We start from the raw sequence: 18,363 nt of genomic DNA, 5'->3' as shown, positions 1-18,363 counted from the left end.
TTAGCAATATACCAGTAATATCACGACGGGGGACACAAGAAATGGGCTTCACACATTGCTCATGTCGGGAATCGAACCCGGGTCTTCAGCTTGAATAGCGAACGCTTTAACCACTAGGCTGCCCCACCGCCCCGTAACTCAGTGTAAGTAACGACGGCCTTTTTCAAGTGATGCACTGAGATTTGATGTGCTGAGTTATTCCTTGAATGCATACACTCAGATATAATAATAATAAGTGCACTTATAATGCGCCAGATTCCATTCACCAAGTGAATGCTCATAGCGCTATACTATTATTACCCCGGTCAATGGATCAGAGAGCACTCGATTTTCATTCTCATCTCCCTGGGGAGTATACAACGCAAGCTGCCTGTGAGGCGCTAGAAGTTAACAGCCACATTACCATCTCATCCTACCGGGTACCCACTCACTGCTGGGTGAACAGAGGCAAATTTCGAACAAGGTCACTTGCCTAAAGAGACACCAAATGTGGGACTTACGATCCTCTTAACGTTACAATTGTCGTATGTCTATGTTAAAGTATGGGAGCTTCAATTGTATGAGTGCTACAGTTGTCGTATGTTTATGCTAAAGTATGGGAGCTTCAGTCGTCTGAGCGCTAAGATCGCTTTGTGGAACAGGGCCCTGAACAATAACATGTTGTTGGTCTAAAATATATTAACTGGCCTCCCTTCAAGTACTTCAATGTACTGAGACAAGGACACACGTGTGGAGACATTCTTGACTTGATGGATGAGCCCGTCACACAGAGACCCCCAGCTGTACATTGGTACACGTGGTCAGGAGAAACATTCCAGACACCGCGTGTCTAGGGTAGATGACCGCAACACACTTAGTGGTGCAAGGGTCTCTGAAATCCTCAATGTGAGGAACAGCGAACTGCATGCCCATCCCCCAAGTCCTGCCCCACGACTGTGGAATTTATGTTTTTTAGGTATTTGTTTTACTAAAAGACTAGGCAAGTCTAGATCAAACTCACCAAGTCTAGTTTGCTTGAATGAAACAGCAGAAGTGGAAATGTTCTTTTAAAGAAGACCGCCTCCGGGGTCTAGTGGTAGAGCGTCCGCCCAGAGAGCGGAAGGTCCGGGGTTCGATACCGGCCGCGTCATACCAAAGACGTTAAAAGATGATACTTGTTGTTACCCCTGTCTGGCGCTCGCCATGAAGGGGCTAAAACAAGGACTGGTCGGCTCGGAGTCAGTATACTGTGTCTGAGTAGGGTATTCATGTTAAACTGCGGCATCGTATACAGTGAGCTAGCACTATAAAATCGGCATCAGTCCGGACTAGTACAAGCAGCCACACACACACACACACACACATATGTGAATGCACGTCGCTATATAGTGCGATAATCTTGAACGTGACGTTAAACCCAATTTCACCCCCCCCCCCCCCCCCCCCCCCACACACACACACACACACACCCCATACACCCCACCCACACCCCCACAACCCAGACTCCCGCTATGTCACGGTTGATTAAAGACCACAAGCTCTTCACTAGGAGACGACATGTTTGGTCCAGAAAATAATTGTTTGCTTCTTAAAATGGTGTTTTAAACTTCTTTCGAAACAATTACATGTTCTGCAAAGTCAAAAAAGAACATTCGTCAACTTGTAGCTGAACCACTTAAACTAACGCTTATTGTGCGTAACATTATGACTTTATTAATGCTTTCTAAAGCAGGCAAGACATGATATACATACATGCTTACCATGTTGAATGTACTTCAAATGTTAGTTAAGGGATGAGAGTTTCAAGTGAATGGACACTTTTTAAAGTTATTACATCCAATATTTTTAAAAAAAAGAGAGTTTTATTTGGTCTTTGCCGTTCCACTGTTTTGTCTTAATCCTAGAGTGTCATGCTGGCCCGTGTCATCAGTGCCCTTATATAAACAAATTTGGACCAGCTTGTCCCTGCCCGCATCACTGGAGCAGGGAACAACTGATAAGATCGTGGCTTAAGAATATCAGAGATGGGGAATGCTTGCATGGAGAGTTTAGGCTTGTCCCACGAGGTAAACACGAGACTTTCAAAAACTCTATTATTGATACGCACATTTAGGGATTAATGCAGAGTTGCGTCCCCTGGGGAGATCGCTGGTTCGAATCTCTGTTTCAGCATCATACCCGTGGTTGCTGTCAAGGGTGGATATCACTTGGCGTTCTCTTCCTAGAATATGCTGTCGCATCGTGAAATAACAGACACACAGATCGAAGCGCGTAAGCACACTCCCTCACCGACCCATGAACATCCGGGGTAGAATAGGTCTTCAGCAACCCATGCTTGCCTTAAAAGGCGACTATGCTTGTCGTAAAAGGCGACTAACGGGACAGGGTGGTCAGGCTCGCTGTCTTGGTTGATGTTTCTCACCGTATCCCAAATGCGTGGATCGATGCTCATGACGTCAATCACTGAATTGCCTGGTCTAAACGCGATTATTTACAGACCGCCGTCATGTAGCTGGAATATTGCTGAATGCGGCGTTAAACAAGAAACAAACAAACAAACAAAACACTCACTCACTATCTCGGAGGCAGGGACATTGATGTGCTAATCGTGAGTGAGTGAATTGGGTTTAACGCCGCTTTTAACAGTATTCCAGTTATATCACGGCGTGTCAGCTTAAAGTTGGAGGAAAGCCCAAAGTGATGCAGGTCTCAGACGTTTACCACTTCGGTGAAACCCACGAGCACGGGTATGGTGTTGACAAACCTAGAAATATAACGGGGCGAACAGGGGCTCGAATCCACAATCATAGGTTTCTGGCGTACCCAACGGAGATGCGCTAATAGATAGTGTCATTATAGTGTTTATTTGGCGATACTAAATGCAGCAAATAATAGCATATCATAACGATAATAATATGATAATTCTCGGGAACCGAGACATGCTCTTAGACATGATAACTATAACGTCTAAAACAGCATCATAATAACAGCATAATGTTACCAGAAGCGGAGGGTCACATGCTCTTGGACACTGACAAGGCGCCTCAACGAGCCATTCAATGCTGTGCCCGGCAAAAGGTGTTTGTGGTTGTGAAAATATAAAACCTGGGAATACAATATACAGAACAGGAAGCTTTGTGTTGGCATAATGGGTTATGGACAAGGTCGCAATTTGTGTCTCTTTGGAGATATATATTGATATGGACGTCCATGTTGTGTGTATCACACAAAATGCGAAACATCAAAAGGGAACATGTCGATTGATCTCATTAATCAGTTGGATATTTTGTTTGTAGATTTGTTTTATGTGCAGTCTGTATGAGGGTTGAACGGCCTTTTAACATGCCAACTTGTTATTGTGGTTACATCGAGAACATGGTGGGGTTGACAAGGTGGCAGCAGTGCCATGTTTATGTGCGGTGTATTGAACACTTTGAATATATAATTTCGTATATTATGTCAAAAGGGAAAAGTAAATATATACGACATATTTTATGCTTGCTAGCGTGATGTTAAAGAGTGGTGCCATTTACACAAAGGTCATGGTTGGCCAATGGTGTTTCAGACGCCGCAATTCGCTGGACAGAGTGTGCGACCATAGCTGCGCAATGATCCTGTGAGGGTTGAGTTTGAATCCCAGATTCGGCCTGATTATGATCACTCGTTTGTCAGCACCATGACTGTGAACTATCGTCTTATCTCATATCTAAATATTCTACCGCCTCCGTGGTCTAGTGGTAGAGCGTCCGCCCGGAGAGCGTAAGGTCCGGGGTTCGATCCCCGGCCGCGTCATACCAAAAGACGTCAAACGATGGTACTTGTTATTACTCTGTCTGGCGCGAAAACAAGGACTGGTCGGCTTGGAGCCAGTATACTGTGTCTGAGTGGGGTATTCATGGTATACTGCGGCATGGTATCTCAGTGAGCTAACACTATAAATCGGCATCAGTCCGGACTAGTACAAGCAGCCACACACACGTGCATGCACGTCACTATATAAGTGCAATAATATTGGACGCGACGTTAAACCCCATTTGACTTCACCATATCTAAATATTCTATATCTGAAGGCATCTTAGCTTAAAAACGTCTTCATCATTGCATCTCATCCGTACGTACGATACAAGGTAAAGCGAGGCGTTCAAAAGTTGTTTTATCATAATCAACAGACTGAGAAGATCATTTCTAATATTTATTTCTAACAGCATTGTAGAATACATGTTCATATTCAAAATATGAGAGGTGTAAAGATGTGTAAAAAATAAAAAACTAGACATGTCTCTAGCTGAGGACAGATTCCTGTAAACATACTTATGTAAATAGGACGATAAGAATCAATGATAACATTAAAATGTTCGTTACAGCAATGCGCATGACAGGAAGTATCCATTGGATACACGGGAAACATTGTTTTTGTTTCTCAGTTATCCAGAATTGGTCCGTTTGTCCCATATAGACGCCTCATAGACGCCATATATACGTCAACATAGACGTCACATAGACGCCATATATACGTCAACATAGACGTCACATAGACGCCATATATATGTCAATATAGACGTCACATAGACGCCATATATACGTCAACATAGACGTCACATAGACGCCATATATACGTCAACATAGACGTCACATAGACGCCATATATACGTCAACATAGACGTCACATAGACGCCATATATACGTCAACATAGACGTCACATATTCGAGCACCTTGGTCACGATTCGAGAATGTCATAGTGTGTTATGAATCAACAAATCAACTGTCTCCTGATTATTTGTTTTTACTCTATCGTTTTGTCTTGAGAATGGACCTTGGCTTGCTCCTCTTGGCTTTAGTTGTTTTCGTTGTCTGAGATCTCGGTGTCTCCAGACTCGGGTGACTTTCATCTGCCCAGTGAACTGATTGACGTCGGCTGTCTTTACACAAGCACATAACTGGCACCTCAAGGGAACCTCTGCGGAACAAGCTGTAGTCGAGATGAGACGACGGCAGACATCTTGGACACGTCATGTCCTCTCCGACTTCAGATGGGGGACTGTCCTCCATCCCTAGTTTGAGCATGAGAAGGGCTTGGCGGAACTGAACAGACGCCATTGATGGAGGACCTGGAAGTAGAAAGGGGAACGTTTGATTGACATCGTAATCAACGTTGTTGACATTTGATATATCTACATAGACCAGAAGTATTTATAGAAACTGGAACGTTTGTTTGAGTGAGTGAGTGAGTATGGTTTTACGCCGCCAGCAATATCACGGCGGGGGACACCAGAAATGCGTTTGTTTGACATCGCAGTAACTTTGTTAACGATCTTCAAAGACTATTGCTGTAGCTGTATTTTCGACTGGTTATATGTAGCGTGTTTGAAGTCGTAGTTACGTAAATTACAAGTAAATGTAGTTCCACCCTTAACGAGTGTAAGGACAAAACGAGTATAAGTGTGAATAAGGACCAAACGAGTATTAGCGAAAATAAGGACAAACCGAGTATTAACTAGAATAAGGACAAAACGAGTATTAACGAGAATAAGGGCAAAACAAGTATTAACGAGAATAAGGACAACCCGAGTATTAACGAGAATGAGGACAATACGAGTATTAACGAGAATAAGGACAAAACGAGTATTTACGAGAATAAGGGCAAAACGAGTATTAACGAGAATAAGGACAAAACGAGTATTGGCGAGAATAAGGACAAAACGAGTATTAACGAGAATAAGGACAAAACGAGTATTAACGAGAATAAGGACAAAACAAGTATTGGCGAGAATAAGGACAAAAATGTTTCAAAGGTGAGAAGGAGAATGTTTCAATTTCACGTAGGGAACTCTTTTGAAAGTATTTAAACGAGCGATCTTATTCTTATTAATATATTCTATGTCAGGTTTTCTCTGCGATTGTCTTAACCTTCTGACAGTTACCTGGAATATTTAAAAATATATTTTATTTATTGAGTCAACAATAACTAAATTAATGTGTTAAGACAGAAGTGAAGTGTTCGCATGTTCTATTTTCGAAAGTAGAAAATATGAATTTAAATGTAATTTGAAAGAGTAATTGCACCAAAAAATTGAATTAGTATAATTTCTTGTTAATTAAAATGCGCTTGACGCGAGTCAGATGTAGGGATGTAAAAGTCGTTTCAATAATCAGGGAGAAAAAAATAAACTTTTTTTATAAAGCTTCCTATGAAAAAAACCCGCATCAACCAAGTCTATCATAAATGAAAATATATATTAAAACAAAACATTACAAATCTTACCTGATTAAGGATAGGTTAGTGAAGGAGCGATTTAGACCCTGAAGATTCCGGACGGTGCCTGGAGATCAACGAGTTGATGTCGATAGAGGGCTGTGTCGCTTGTTTATATACAGCCGACTTGTTTACGCCAGGTCACGTGCAGTTTGGCGTGATGCCAGACAGATACCATCCCGGATTTGGGAAGCGCTTTAAGAGTCGTCACGACATAATACACACGTAATGCACATAATATCTTCTTTTTTTTTTAAAAATGCGTGTTTGACTCTCCTTAGTTTGTATTTCAATATTATCAATAGGATCGTTTAGTTTATTCTCCAGATATGTGTGGGTACATGAGGATCCATCCCTCCCGGGCCGGAGGCGAGTGGCATAAAACCTAACGAGAGACGCATTTAACCCCATGTACCCCGTGTGATCCTGCTACAACGAATTTATCTTACAGAGATGTTTTAATATGACATTGTTAAATAATTCAAATAAATTCAAAAATGATATAAAACAGCTGTTCGATTGAGCTGAGGTTAGCATGTGCTATGTCACGTGACTTCCATTGACTCGGAAAAAGCGTGCACAAAAAGATCCACAGTATTTTATCAAGATCACGTGGACCAATGAGATCTCATCATTCTGACATGGGATTCGTGAAGATCCGGGGTAGAATAGATCTTCAGCAACCCATACTTGCTGTTAAAGGCGACTATGATTGTCGTAGGAGGCGACTAACGGGATCGGGTGGTCAGGACGCTGACATGGTTGATGCTTGTCATCGTATCCCAATTGCGTTGATCGATGCTCATGATGTCAATCACTGGATTATCTGGCCCAGATTCGATTATTTACAGACTGCCGTCATATAGCTGGAATATTGTTAGCTATTGGAGTCCGGAGTTAAACAACAAACAAACAAACATTCTGACATGGCGGAATTACGAATGGCGCTTCCGTTTAAAATACACGTTCGGTTTCTTTGTACAATGTTTTCCAAATTATGAATTCTAGGACCTGAACAAGAATGCAAAGAAAACTCAAAGCAAATGACACCAATGTTTCATTTTGTTAACGCGTTGGAACAGCTGATTCCATTGAAATGGGAAGCACGTGTTTTGCCACTGGTCACTTACGTCTTGGCTCTGGGGATATGATATAAGTGATTTCAACGTTTGTTCTTGGTGTGCGGTCATTCAACCCCGAGTCTGACGGTACATTCCTCCGATGTCAACTTGTTCTGATGTCGTGGGGCTTGTGTACTCATTATTTCAATTGCTTTTTCTCATCGGCGACGCTTGTCTTAAGAGTTTACTAGTGAGGTGAAATGGGGTTTAACGTCGCATGTAAGATTATTGCACTTATATAGCTCTGTGTTTGTGTGTGTGTGTGTGTGTGTGTGTGTGGGGAGGGGGGGGGGGGGGGAGGGGGGGGGGGGGGCCTTGTACTAGTCCGGATTGATGCCGATTTATAGTGCCAGCACACTGAGATATCATGCCGCAGTTTAACATGAATACCCCACTCAGACACAGTATACTGACTCCGAGCCGACCAGTCCTTGTTTTAGCCCCTCAATGCCGAGCGTCAGACAGGGTAACAACAAGTACCATCTTTTAACGTCTTTTGGTATGACGCGGCTGGGGATAGAACCTTAGACCTTCCGCTCTCCGGGCAGACACTCTAACACTAGGCCACGGAGGCGGTCAAGAGTTTACTGACTACATCTTTGGGCTGTGTTATATTTCATCAAATTGAATTCATTATAAATCAAACAGTTCGTGGTTGTGTCTCGTGCATTCCGGGTAATGTGTAATTGGTGCACCAGACTAAACATTTGTTTACTGCTTCACAAATGGCCCAGTCGTCATGAACCCTTTCTGAAAGTGCTCGAAAAGAATAATTTCTACTCAGATATCATTGAAAACATACATCCTTCGTTCACTGAACATACTGGCTGCTGTGAGCAATATGTTGTGGGTCCAAACTGGAATGTCTGGCTCATGTACTTTAATATACAGAAACAATCGATCGATGTGTCCAGACACATAGACCTAGTTTGTGGACGTACGTGGAGACGTTCTCGACTTGATGGATGAGTCCGCCACACAACGACCCGCGGTCAGTAGAAACATTCCACCACCATGTTGTTCTAGGGTTACCGACCGCACCACAAGACTTTCAAAAACTCTGATACGCATATTTCAGGATTAATGCAGAGTTGCGCCCCCTCACGAGATTCGTGGACCTTATGTTCGAATCCCAGTTTCACGTTTGCGCATGACACTCTTCCCAGAAAATTTCTCGGATGAACGAATTCGGATTAACGAGTCATTGGTAGTTACTTTTGTCAATTTGACTATAATGTATACTAGGTCCTAAAACAATCGTACGAAAGACGATGAACGATGTTTAGAATAAGGAGAGTTTACTGTATACAGGTTGACAGTTTTCATGTGTTATGAATGGCAAACCCGTGAAGATCCGGGGTAGAATATGTCTTCAGCAACCCATGCTTGCCGTAAAAGGCAACTTTGCTTGTCGTAAGAGGCGACAAACGAGATCGGGTGGTCAGGGTTGCTGACTTGGTTGATGCATGTCAACGATCCAGTTGCGTAGATCTGGTCATGATGTCAATCATTGGATTCTCTGGTCCAGATTGGATTAGTATACAGACCGCCGTCATATAGCTGGAATATTGCTGAGTGCGGCGACAAACAACAAACAAACAAACAAACAAACAAACTGAACAAACATGAATGTCAAATTTACATCGTATGGAGTTTGATATCAGTTGAGTAGATCTAAAATTCACTACTATATAAGTAAAATTAGTTAAATAATAACAACTAGTTAGGGAATTAATGCTATGGTTCCAATACTACTGTCTGTCTCGAAGAGTGAGTGAGTGAGTGAGTGAGTGAGTGAGTGAGGTTTAACGCCGCTTTTAACAGTATTCAAGTTATATCGCAGCGTGTCAGCTTAATGTAGAAGGAAAGCCCGAAGTGATGCAGGTCTCGGACGTTTACCACTTCGGTGAAACCCACGAGCACGGGTATGGTGCTGACAAACCTAGAAACATAACGGGGCGAACAGGGATTCGAACCCACAATCATAGGTTTCTGGTGTGCCCAAGGGACGCAACTCTGCACAGCGAATCGCGGCGACTTAGACGTCTGAGCCACTCGTGCCCCCTCTGTCTCGAAGACGTTTTGATATAGTTGTACCCGTGTTTTCTCAGGTGAATATTTGACTTGCCTTTGCATGTGTTTGTGACGGTGCCACCAATGGCGTTGACACCTAGTATTAATACTTGTTGAATGTAACAAATGCTTATGATATAGTCGGAATCGTATAATTGACTTTTAGCAGGGATACCATATGGTTCTGGAAAGGGCTTAGACACTTTTATTGATTTGAAGAGCATTTGTGAGACACCAATAAAGGAATGATAACGGGTTTTACTTGGACAGTGTAAAGAATGATACTGCTTTAACATAGCTTTCATCTCGAAAAATATTCTGGTAAGGACAAATAAAATCTAATGTATTTCCAAACACCATTATTTGTAATAGAGAGATATTGGCACTCATCCACTTTGCAAAACGTTGCGAAACACGTCTTTTGAAGAAGCTCGTATTAATGGGAGACCCACCTTTGCAATCCCGATATACACTACTGATAATGAGAATCGGTTTCACGGCGTTACTATACGTCACACATGCGACAGATTTCTTGACCTCGACTGGCTTCATGTGTGACGCCTCATTAGCGCGTTCACAGGTATATCTGGTCGTAAATAAAATAGCTTTGAATGAACTGAGCTTAGGTAATTGGTAATTGGAGGATCCCAAACAATGGATCACCAATCCCCTCTCTGTCTATCTGGGCAATACGGATCTGGAAATAGAATCAATTTGGATCGTTTACATATGCCCCCATTTGACGATTTCATAAGCTTGTACCTGAGGCCATGGGCGAACAAGGACACACGAACCAGACATCTAGCTTCTTGAAAGTATTCAAGAACGATAGGTTTAAATTCTAATGCTTAGTAGTTGTGTAATTTAATTCAAAGTAGAAATCAAATACTGTCGAGTTAAGGTAATAGTTAAGTTAAAAAATCATTAAACATACATACGTTGCGCCCGCAAAAAGACACAGATACACCCCACACACACCCACACCCCTCACCGAAGTGATAAACGTCTAAGACCTGCATCACTTCGGGCTTTCCTCCCACATTAGGCTGACACGCCGCGATATAATTGGAATTCTGGTAAAAGCGGCATTAAAACTCACTCACTCACTCATAGCCCAAAGCCGCACCCAGCACTACGACAGCATCCTGTAAACTTACTGAATCGGGAATAGACACCCCAGTGTCTTTAATCACTCACTCACTCGCTCTCAAATAAGTAAATGATGTCAATCACTTGGTCCAGACTCGATTATTTTACAGACCGACGTCATATAGCTGGAATATTGCTGAGTGCGGCGTTAAACAACAAACCAATTATAAAAAAACTTTCAAATAAAATCCTATGTGAGTTACAGGTACACGTCTTTGAAAAAAGGTTTGATTGAATTACATAAATATATTACATATGAATATAAAGGATAATTGTGAAAATAAAATCTGTTGTCATCAACTGCCTCAACTAAATAAAATCGATCTATTTTAAAGCAGAACTAACAAAAACTAGCCCGTAATTGTTCTTCACCTTTTTCACCAAACTGGAATACAACATGCTCATCTTCCAAGGTCAGGCGGCTGTCGTTTATATAACGTACTAAACTGTGTTAATGTGTTACAGGATCGTGTTAATACAATGTCCACGATAGACACCGGCGTGCGATCATGGGCATAACGAAATATGACCATGGACTTGACTTTGTCGTCTTAAACGATGACATTGTAGCGGTTACTCAAGACAAAGATAGCCCTGTGGTCATTAACACAATTACTGGGAGTGGGTCAACTGTATTTCAGTTGTGTCATGACGTGTCAGCTTAACGTTGGAGGAAAGCCCAAACAGGATCACCATGTCCGTGAAGCCAATGTTCTACAACTTAAATTGGAACCCTAGACCAAAGATCCAATGAATCAATCAGGTTATTCGGTAATAAGGCCTCAGTATATATATATATCATGTACACCGAGTGAACATTTACCTCATTTTTGTATATATATATATGTATATACACAGTTTAGGTTCACATCAAATGCTGCATGAAATAATATTTACAGGTTAGAAGAATGAAGACAGATAGCATCTTTAACATAATTGGCTAAGTTCTGAAGACAGTTTACATCAGAAGAGTTTAACATTCTAAATAGTATGTGTTTACGATTATTACCAATAACAAAGTCTAAATTCAGGAAATATTTTGAGCGAATATCTTCATAAATAGGGCAAACAAGAATGAAATGAATTTCATTGAAATTTCACTGCCTTTAACTTGCACAATGAACAAAACCGAAGTGTCTTATCGATGCCATCCCTTCTTCCTGTGTTATATATAATTCCCTTTTCTCCAATACGTAAAAGGGTAAGCATTCGTCACTTTTCTTTTGATAATACATTTTAATGATACGGTTCAAGTGACAATGCTGTCTTAAATAATGAATACTGCTCTAATTTTGATCATCAAGACACTTCAGAATACCATGTTCGTAAATTGACTGGACCATGCGTATCCTGGAAAGGTATCAAGAGGATAATGCACTTAGAATGACTGGTCCACCCGTATTCCCTGAAAGGCATCAAGAGGATAATGCCCTTAAATTGACTGGACCATGCGTATCCTTGAAAGACATCAAGAGGATAATGCACTTAGAATGACTGGTCCACCCGTATTCCCTGAAAGGCATCAAGAGGATAATGCCCTTAAATTGACTGGACCATCCGTATCCTTGAAAGGCATCAAGAGGATAATGCACTTAGAATGACTGGTCCACCCGTATTCCCTGAAAGGCATCAAGAGGATAATGCGCTTAAATTGACTGGACCATCCGTATCCTTGAAAGGCATCAAGAGGATAATGCACTTAGAATGACTGGTCCACCCGTATTCCCTGAAAGGCATCAAGAGGATAATGCGCTTAAATTGACTGGACCATCCGTATCCTTGAAAGGCATCAAGAGGATAATGCACTTAGAATGACTTGGCCACCTGTATTCACAGAAGGGCATAATATAAGGGTAACGCTATTTTTCAGGGCATTTTCATTTGCAGAAGCCCGATGTCTTCCATTAACTGCCTGACGAAGGAGGGCAGTTGAAAAGACCGAGGGCTTCTGCAAATGATAATGCCCTGAAAAATAGCGTTACCGTTATTATAGCTAAAATGGATGGAATTTGTTATCAAAGAAAAAGAAAAAGAAACAACAATGTCGATTTTGAATTTACTGCAATCAACACGAATGTCACTGACCCACTTTTACAAATATGGAAACGTAATAGAACAAACCAGATGACGTCACTATTGAACGTTACGTCACCTATCCCTATCCTATGACGTCATCTAACAACGGGCGTCATAATTGCCCGTCGTCAAGTAATATGGGGGCATTATCAAGTTACAGTGGCCCGCTCATTTCTGATAACATGCGGGCGTTTTTATGATAATTCTATCCATTTTAGCTATAAAGGGAGATAACTTAGACGGTCTGGATCACCCGAATTCCCAGAAGGTCTTAAAAAGGGGATAATGCACATAGACGGAGTGGTCCAACAGTATTCCTTGAAGCTGAAGGAGATAAAAGGGATAATGCACTTAGACGGAGTGGTCCACCAGTATTCCTTGAAGCTGAAGGAGATAAAGGGGATAATGCACTTAGTGAGTGAGTGAGTGAGTTGGGTTTAACGCCGCTTTTAACATTATTCCAGTTATATCACGGCGTGTCAGCTTAATGTGGGAGGAAAGCCCGAAGTGATGCAGGTCTCAGACGTTTACCACTTCGGTGAAACCCACGAGCACGGGTATGGTGCTGACAAACCTAGAAACATAATCGGGGTGAACCGGGATTCGAACCCACAATCATAGGTTTCTGGCGTGTCCAGGGGACGCAACTCTGCACAGCGAATCGCGGCGCCTTAGACGACTGGGCCACCCGTGCCCCCTAATGCACTTAGACGGAGTGGTCCACCCGTATTCCCCCATCACCATGATAAAGTCATAAACTATGAAGTTAGCACTTTCACTCTCGCTCAAGGAAAACAAATTGTACACATTTCTGATTACCAAACGCTTCGTAACGAATAATAGCTTTCAGTAAATTACGTTTATAACGAACACCTTTATAACGAACTGACGGATATAACGAACTGTTTTTGGGCCCCATCCAATTGCTATTATATATGCTGTATATATGCTTATAACGAACTACGGTTGAAACGAATTAAAATTAATGGTCCCTTTGAGTTCGTTATAACCGTAGTTTACTGTACATCTGTTACCTGAAATGAGTCAGCTCATGGATAATTCCATAGCTCTGTTGAGGGAGAATACATGACACTTTTTTATGGAAAATAACTTCTTTTGTTCTTTGTAACGACGTTTCAGAGCCTCTGAACGAGATGAATACTGATTAAGGGGCAAGAGGTTGCTCTGAAACGTTGTTACAAAGAACAAAAGAAGTTGGTATCCATAAAAAAGTGTCATGTTCGTCCAGCTTCTATGTGTTTATCAAGACTTTATCTGTAGAGGGGTCAGATTAAGGGCGATGTCTTTGTACAAATTGATGGTGTCATGTTCCAATCTACCCTCAGAGTAGTAAGGTCACTGCCCTCTGAATCGTGACTGTAACCTTTGAAGGCATCTTCTATAGTATTTCGCCTGAGGCCTGTCAAACAGGACACTGGTCAGTCGACGGATGACCTTCACGGAATAGGATACACGTCAGAGCATCTGTATGACCAGTTGATGGCTATAGTGATACATTGTAACTCCTGGTAACTGTCGGGCTGGGTCCACACGTCGCTGTCGCATGGACACAGATACATTTCTCCGTTCTTCTTTTTCCCAATAATAGTAAAATGTTTGTATGACATTAATATACCCATTGGAATATGTTCAGTATATAATGAGAGGTAACGAGAGAAAGACACTGAACGCACTGAATACGTTCAATAGTCGATGAGTACGTCGGATTTGAGCTTCTTGTCAGCCTAACTTTTTAATAATTATAGTTTTACCTTTAACATTTGATCATATATATATGAGCAATTTGAAGACACCCCCCCCCCCCCCACACACACACACACACACACGCACACACACATACACTTTTATTTAGCATCCCCATGTGCGTATATATATCACACTGCAGGTGAACAATTGACTTGCCGTTGCATGTGTTTGTGACGGGTGCCACCGGTGGGTCAGGATACGCTCACCTGTCGCGAACACCTGGTGTCATCACTATCTGAGTGAGTGAGTTAAAGCTTTACGTCACATCGGCAATATTTCAGCCAAATCGTGACGAGAAATTTCATTTATTAATACATATGTTAGAACTAAATTAAAACCTGTCATCGATGGACATCACTATTTGATAGTGATTCATAAACACATGCTCATGATAAAGTCGGAATCGTACAATCGACTCTCCTTTATGCAGAGATTTCTGTTAAATATGGAAAAGGCTTTGTCGCTTTATTTATTTAATTAGTATGTATATATAACACAACACGTATTAACCTATATCTGTTACAGATGGTTTATCAGTGTTAATTCTGGGTACATGTATACTTCTTACAAAAGAATTACATGTAACAAGGATATTAAATGTGCATATATATAACAGCAGGTTATGACACTGTATGCTGGAGTACCGCGACACACTCCCACACAACCCCGGCTGGCGACAATAGAAGACCCGCTTCAATGACGATCCGTTCATGATAAGCCTGTGGCCACTATCAGTGTATAACTAACTATCTGATCTCTCCATTCAGCGTATTGTAAAGTCCAATCGATCCTTGTTTCTAAGAAGTATTGAAGTGTTGGTTCTGTACTTGATATTAATTGACAGATTTAGATTAGTACGTGGTTAATGGACTGACGATGACGTGAATTAATCTTTTTTCGTTCAACTTGGTTTTTTTCATCTGTTTCTTGGAAATACACTTCAACTATGTCAGTTGTATCCGTAGTCATAAAGTTCATATCCTGTTACACTTAAAACAAATTTGACTGATTTTAATACAAGACTACATTTTAACACAATACTGCGGCATTCGTACAGAGATGTAAATGAATAGAAGTTTTTAAACGTATAATGTAAAGTGTACATGCAACATACGTGTGTGAATTCTACTACGAACAGTTTTGTTCACCTAGTGAATGCACATGACTATTTCCCACTTAGTGTAATGCATATGACTATTTCCCAGCTTGGTGTAATGCATATGACTATTTCCCAGCTTGGTGTAATGCATATGACTATTTCCCAGCTTAGTGTAATGCATATGACTATTTCCCACTTAGTGTAATGCATATGACTATTTCCCAGCTTAGTGTAATGCATATGACTATTTCCCAGTTTGGTGTAATGCATATGACTATTTCCCAGCTTAGTGAATGCATATGACTATTTCCCAGCTTAGTGTTATGGATATGACTATTTCCCAGCTTGGTGTAATGCATATGACTATTTCCCAGCTTAGTGTAATGCATATGACTATTTCCCAGCTTAGTGTAATGCATATGACTATTTCCCAGCTTGGTGTAATGCATATGACTATTACCCAGCTTGGTGTAATGCATATGACTATTTCCCAGCTTAGTGTAATGCATATGACTATTTCCCAGCTTAGTGTAATGCATATGACTATTTCCCAGCTTAGTGTTATGCATATGACTATTTCCCAGCTTAGTGTTATGCATATGACTATTTCCCAGCTTAGTGTAATGCATATGACTATTTCCCAGCTTAGTGTAATGCATATGACTATTTCCCAGCTTAGTGTTATGCATATGACTATTTCCCAGCTTAGTGTAATGCATATGACTATTTCCCAGCTTAGTGTTATGCATATGACTATTTCCCAGCTTAGTGTATTGCATATGACTATTTCCCAGCGTGTAATATAGTTTCACAATCTTTCAAACAATACCGCACACTATACAAGGTGAGGTGATATAGGGGTTTAACGTCGCGTCCAAAATGATTGCACTTATATAGCGACGTGCATGCACGTGTATGTGTGGCTACTTGTACAAGTCCGGACTGATACCGATTTTATAGTGCAAGCACACTAAGATACCATGCCCCAGTTTAACATGAACACTCCACTCAGACACAGTATACTGACTCCGAGCCGACCACTCCTTGTTTTAGCCTCTCAATGCCGAGCGCCAGACAGGGTAACAACAAGTACCATCTTTTAAAGTCTTCTGGTATGACGCGGCCGGGAATCGAACCCCGGACCTTCCGCTCTCCGGGCGGACGCTCTACCACTAGACCACAGAGGCAGTCGCACACTACACAAGAAAAACGCAAGAGATTTAGCTTATGTTTTCAGCAATGTATCGATAATGGGGACTAGTACACATTGTCCCACAAAAACACATACTAATTAAATAATTAAGACCAAACATGTACACACATATAACTATATACAATTATACATATACCCTATGTATTTGCACTATATATCTAAACTCCCTTTGGGGTGGTCGGGTAGCCTACTGGTTAAAGCGTTCGCTCTCACGCCGAAGACCCGGTTTGATTCCCGACATGGGTACAATGTGTGAAGCCCATTTCTGGTGTCCCCCGCCGTGATATTGCTGGAATATTGCTGAAAGCGATAAACCATAGTCACATACTCACTAAACCCCTCTCACTTTACCGTGTTGTTTGTTTGTTTCTTTCTTTCTTTGTTGTTTAACGCCGGCGGTCTGTAAATAATAGAGTCTGGACCAGACAAACAAGTGATTGTCATCACAAGAATCGAGCCATGCAGTTGGGATACGACGTAATGCATCAACCAAGTCAGCGAGCCTGACCACCCGATCCCGTCAGTCGTCTCTTACAACAAGCATACTCGCTTTTTAAGGCAAGCATGGGCTGCTGAAGACATATACTACCCCGGATCTTCACGGTTCTCTTACTTTACCGAGCACCGTACAATCTTTAACTTGAACACAGCAATATATCACTACAGACTGAGCACTCTCACACCAAGTTTGCAGATGTTCTACTCCCTGGGGTCATCTTGTCCAGAAAGGAATGACATTAATGTCCCTTTCAAGCTGTAAAAGCATAAAAAACACTTGTCTCATAATATTATCAATCAATCAATCAATCAATCAATCAATCAATCAATCAATCAATCAATCAATCAATCAATCAATCAATCAATCAATCCACTCCAATCCACTCCAATCAATCAATCAATCAATCAATCAATCAATCAATCAATCAATCAATCAATCAATCAATCAATCAATCAATCAATCAATCAATCAATCAATGTTTTATTCCAACAAACCACCATAGGTGGTACAGGAACAATACATATAAAGTTATAACATAAACAATAATTTGTAGTAATCACTTGGTAAGTTGTAGATTATAGTGTTGTACTCATCTTCTGACAGCATTATTAATAATTCTTATAAATCTGGAGATATTTTTCACGATTAAGCAATTATTTGAGGTAAACAAAACTTTGAGCTTTGCGAGATTCGGCCATTTACAAAGATAAATTGGAATATAATGTGATCAAAAAAGGAGCATTTAAATAAATAATGAAACTCGTCGGCTATCGCCGGTGAGCTACATAGGTTACAATTTCTATTGATTCTGGGTATATTTTTCCAGTGGCCTGTCTCTACAGGTAAATAATGATTCGATGTCCGAAATGACATAATAGGTCGAGAGAAATAATCAAGTAGCAGGAGGTATTTTTCAAACTGCGGTGGATCTTTGAACAATTTATAGTAATTACCTTTTGAACTTTTATCTATATCATCCCTCCATTGTTGTATAAAATGATCTTTAAGTACTGTTTCTACCATAGAGACAAGCCACTGTTTACAAACGCAACCAGGATTATCAAATACATATGTCAAGCCACAACTGTTTAAAATACTTTTTTATGTGAGATATCCATACGTTACTTTTACTA

This window comes from Haliotis cracherodii, unplaced genomic scaffold (genome assembly GCF_022045235.1).
Source record: "Haliotis cracherodii isolate W230 unplaced genomic scaffold, xgHalCrac1.p SCAF_4, whole genome shotgun sequence".
Classification (NCBI taxonomy): Eukaryota; Metazoa; Mollusca; class Gastropoda; order Lepetellida; family Haliotidae; genus Haliotis; species Haliotis cracherodii.
The sequence above is the reverse complement of the archived record's forward strand: the minus strand, read 5'-3'. Positions refer to the sequence as shown.